The sequence below is a fragment of the Ptychodera flava genome, chromosome 5 (assembly GCF_041260155.1).
Source record: "Ptychodera flava strain L36383 chromosome 5, AS_Pfla_20210202, whole genome shotgun sequence".
Taxonomy (NCBI): domain Eukaryota; kingdom Metazoa; phylum Hemichordata; class Enteropneusta; family Ptychoderidae; genus Ptychodera; species Ptychodera flava.
Genome location: NC_091932.1, coordinates 24535566 through 24540839, shown reverse-complemented (window position 1 = coordinate 24540839; position 5274 = coordinate 24535566). Strand labels below are relative to the sequence as shown.

General features: G+C 40.0%; 1 protein-coding gene across 2 annotated transcripts in view; it reads right to left on the bottom strand.

Annotated features, from left to right (window-relative positions):
- The window catches only part of LOC139133344 (NLR family CARD domain-containing protein 4-like), a 543607-nt gene that overhangs the window by 352318 nt on the left and 186015 nt on the right, over positions 1-5274 (bottom strand). The window lies entirely within an intron of this gene.

The window sequence follows — 5274 nt, the reverse complement described above, 5'->3', positions numbered from 1 at the left end:
AACCTACAAAACAAACATTGTAGTCAATGTTAAAGAAATGCCTAGTGGATAGAGGGACTGTGCCTAGGCACAGTCAATTGAGCATTGCTAAAAAAATGGAAATTGTCGGTCTGTCACTGTTACATTGTGTTTCGAAACTTCAATATGCTGTGACCTGATATCTCAAAATTTCACATATCCAGCTTCCCATCCTCAGACTCTGACCTCCACATAAAATGCTACCCAGTGTAACATAAAATTTGTCTCACACAAATATACAGGTTTGCGAATCCCTAAATGACGAGGTGCATAAGACCAGATCAATCAGATTGATATGGTATTTGAAGTTATAAAGCAACTCAATTGATAATTTTAAACATCACATTTGCAGTATGTCAAAATAGCATGTAACTAACATACCGGTATTACAAACTACAAGTTTACAGACAGATATTTTCAAAATACAGTTAGAATCCAAATTATCTGCACAAGTTTACCACCTAGTTGTATATATGATGCAAAATTATCCATACACAACTTGGTTAAATTGAGCTTCGTGATGATTGAATGGGAAACGAGAATCAGCCATCCATGTACAAATTAAGTCATCCACAGGCCAACAGCCACTGACTGGAAGCAGTCTTTTTACTCAATAACAGCTACATGTACAAAATCAGAAGGGGCTCTGATTTATACTGAAATAAGGATTTTTGAATATACCATTTGTTATTTTACTTCTACAGTTTTGAAAATATGGATAAAAACCAGTTGAGGTTTGATCTTAACTAAAGATTTTTTTTATAACTTATGCGAAAATCTGCAACGGTTCCTCAACTCCCTGCTTCACTCAGAATTATTTTGTAACTGTTGGAATTCAGGCAACATTTTTACTTCCCCTCACAATAATTGTTTTCTTTATTTGCACATGCTCAAATGCAATATTGTCTATTCTCTTTGTTGAGATGGAACTTTTCTTTACATGACATGAAAGCCAGCTGGGAAAGGGATGTACAGCAGCAAAAAGTAGACATGTAACTATATAGGCAAACAGCTGCATCTGCTTCAGAATGCTGGAACATTGGGAAGAGAATAGAAGCATCCGGTACAGCAGCAAGATTACTGATGGAGGACGAAAAACAAAGTCCTTGTTGACGAAATCTGTAAAAACCCACAATCACTGTGACTGTTTGGCGATAAAGTTTATTCAACATAGTTGGCTGAAGATATGTGGCACAACCCCACTAAATGATTTGAAAAGACTGCACAATGCAAAGAGAAGCACTGGAATTACATACGCTGATATATTGCCACTAATCCACTTACTCGGGGAGGTTATGAGGGGGTATTTCCTCCTCAGATACAGAAAATGTTAGTTATTACACATTAAAAGGAGTCATTTGGTGGTCATTTTGAGTATTTTAAACACACAGTTATTATGAAGAATTCTATTAAACACAAAAACATTTCCCACTATTACCTTAACAGAGACAAGAGAATATACTATTAGAACATATTTCTATTTGATGTTGCAGCTTAAATAAGGAAGCTTTTGCAGCATTCTTTGTAGATGCCAAGAAATCAAAATGCAGCTTCTGCATATGCATATGCTACAGAAGTGCTTGGGTTTCTATTATTACATGCCTCGAGGTAAATGCAAATCAGTGCATTGATTTAAAGAAACATCCGGGATGTTAGCGGGCCAGTGAACGATGTACATGTACTGACCTGTTTCCATGGTTACCCGGGCCAGTGAAGCCTTTCGATGTTTTCGACGTCAAAGTAGACGCTTAACGCTAGATGTAAAATATCCATGCACGCACTGCTATTTTGACTTTCGTTAAAATCTGTTTGATGCTGGTTGATGATGGTAAAATTGTTTGAAAATGCCCTGCTTGTAACTAAATGCCATATAGCAAACTGTGAAGAGGCATGCAGGAGACAATTTGCCCCCCTGGCGTCGGACCACCCCACTTATCGTGTTCACCTCACTCACCACGCGTTTCACATGAAAGCAGAACACAAATCACCACGTTCACCCTACTCAAAGTCAAACATTCAAAATCACAGACTTGAACCAAGTCTACCCCTAATGCGTAATGCTTTGCCAGTTTATTTTTTGACAAAATCTGTGTGCAATGATACAGCTGCAGCTTTTGCACGCACCTATCCAGTTCCTACATAGCTCTGCGTTCAATGCTCTGTGTTCCCGGCGTTATGCGGCTATGGTGGGAGGCCCTATAACGCCAGGAACACTCAACATTGTACACAGGGCTTGTTCCTTCATTGTTAACTTACGTTGCACCTTTTCCTGGGGAATCCAGAGATGCCGTCGACCGGACATTTGTCATGGACACCACAGTCGTTTGGAGAGCTATTCAGCGCTGGGACTATTCGCCCCATAGACGAGTGTACAGAAGCGAGGTATTTCTCGCTTCTGTACACTCGTCTATGGGGCGAATAGTCCCAGCGCTGAATAGCTCTCCAAACGACTGTGTGGACACCTCAGACTATCAGCCCTACAGCATGTATAATATCGAGTCTAGCAAGGCTTGAGCTGTCTCTTCCACTCTCCATACCAAGGCACGCCGATGTCCTTCCATGCACGCAAAGTATTAACTCAGCTACCTCCATGCTCTTCGGGAGGGGATTGTGGTTTGGGTTGTTGAGTGTTATGTTCGAGATTCGGACCTAGAAAGTGATCAACCAGCTGTTATCACAGCGCCGCCACATGGCCAGTACGTGCGAGCATGTTGCGACGTACGCCCTCTATGGCTTCGTCTCTCGTCCTAACTGATAATAATAAATCGTGAAAATTACGGACAGTGTTATGCATATTAAATTACAAAGTTATACGTTTAATTTAAATGAAACGTGACCACTAATTCGATTGATTGTATAGTTACACAAACAAAAATGCATGGGAACAGATTTTACTCAAAGTAGACATGGCCAAATACCACTCATATAGACACACTATCTTCTAGAGATTTATTTTAAAAAAATACAACAATACACTATACAACGGTTCGGTGAAGCGAACTCTGACAAATGGCGACCATTCAAATTTCAAATTCGGTAAATAGGACGATTTGTTTCTCTTGTTTCTGTAATTTGATTGACAGAAAAGAGTTTTTCACTGTTGGAGCTAGGGTTCGCGTTCACGTTCCGCTCACAGGCAGGTCGATCTGACATAAAATTCAGTTTGTCTATGAGATGTGGCCATGACATTAAAAAAGGCAACGGCCTTTCTTTATCGATTACCAGGAGCAGTCAACGAGCTAAAATACAATTGGGGGTACCGATGTTAATTAACGTTAATGAACATCACTTTTAACAACAGTTAATTGAACTCTCAATAGTAATAAGGTAATAGTCATTAATCAGTTGTCATGATCTAAGCATGGAATACCCTGCAAGTAATCAATTGACAAAACATGATAGCGGTTTTCCAAAATAAGTTATAGTCGTTCGCCATATTTAGGAAAATTAAACAAAACGCAGAGAGTGTGCAAATCGTTATCAGAATTTTACTTTCTTCATATCGGAAATCTTTTGAAATATGCCTGCATAATGCTCAAATGCTAGGAAACGATATGAACACTCGTTCGTGCGACTCGGACGTGCAATAAAGAAGAAAGGAGGGATTATTCTCGCCACTGCATCTTTGCTCAGCTACAATGGTCATTTATCAACAGGCACAGAATTTCTTCTAAAGCCGGCAATCTGGCCTTCTGACCCGGGTTGGGGTGGGGGTAGGGGTTCGCGATGTATGGCAATGGAGCAAAGTCACCATGTATGGCGATGAAACAAAGTCACGATGTATGGCGATGAAGCAAAGTCACCATGTATGGCAATGAAGCAAAGTCACCATGTATGGCAATGGAGCAAAGTCACCATGTATGGCAATGGAGCAAATTCACCATGTATGGCAATGGAGCAAAGTCACCATGTATGGCAATGGAGCAAAGTCACCATGTATGGCAATGAAGCAAAGTCACCATGTATGGCAATGGAGCAAATTCACCATGTATGGCAATGGAGCAAAGTCACCATGTATGGCAATGGAGCAAAGTCACCATGTATGGCAATGAAGCAAAGTCACCATGTATGGCAATGAAGCAAAGTCACCATGTATGGCAATGAAGCAAAGTCACCATGTATGGTAATGAAACAAAGTCACGATGTGTGGCGATGAAACAAAGTCACGATGACGATTTCAAGCTCTGTTGTTTTTTTCGAACGAAAACCAGATGTATAGAATGAATATGCAAACTTCTGTATGTGAATGAATGACGTCACCAATGCAGGCCCAACGAGCAAGAAACCTGTAATAAAATCGAAAATTAGCCGGCAATATTCCCATCATGCATTCTTCTTCCAAACACATTTGTACATACGTCATCCATCAATGGTACTTAGCAGCAAAATAACACATCTACCTCAAAAATCTAACGATAGCAAGAAATTCTATCGCAAAGGAGCGTGAAAACTTGTACTTTACGAATGCAAGAAATTTCTGATACACATTCCATCTTGATATCGGATCAGTCTTTAAGTTGCTACATCACAGCGAACCATATTCGACCACATAAATCGAGATAATTATGTTATTCTTTATCACATTACAAGCTGTCGTTATATCTCCCAAGAAATTTGAAACCTAGGCCCGATGATGACAAGCGATCAGAATATGTACTCTCTCTCACGGCTGGATTTTAGAAAACGTGTACCATTGAAGGTCCTGGAAGCAATAGCTCTGTATTTGCTAAATTATCTTCACAATTATTCAGAACAACTGATCTAAATTATTGTACACCATTGTCTTAGAAACGTTCGCCGAATCTTTTTTAACTAAATAGTACCTTAAGTGCGATACACGGTGGTTATGGTTTGTTGGTAAAATGTCACCGAATTCTTTCCTTTTTTATCTTATCAGAAGCTTTTACAAGAATAGAGTTACCACAGTCGTTTGGAGAGCTATTCAGCGCTGGGACTATTCGCCCCATAGACGAGTGTACAGAAGCGAGGTATTTCTCGCTTCTGTACACTCGTCTATGGGGCGAATAGTCCCAGCGCTGAATAGCTCTCCAAACGACTGTGGAGTTACACAACCATCCGTGTATCGACCGAAAAAATTCTAAGTTTTCCTGAGACTTACGTTTGTAGTCTCCAAACTTGCTGTCTACCTATTGTCGTGACTTGAAGTAGAGTTTCAGTTTAAACTACACTTAACACCATTGTCTCGTGGTTGTTTAAAGAAAGCCCTGAAACTATCCTTATCCGTGAAACTTAGCG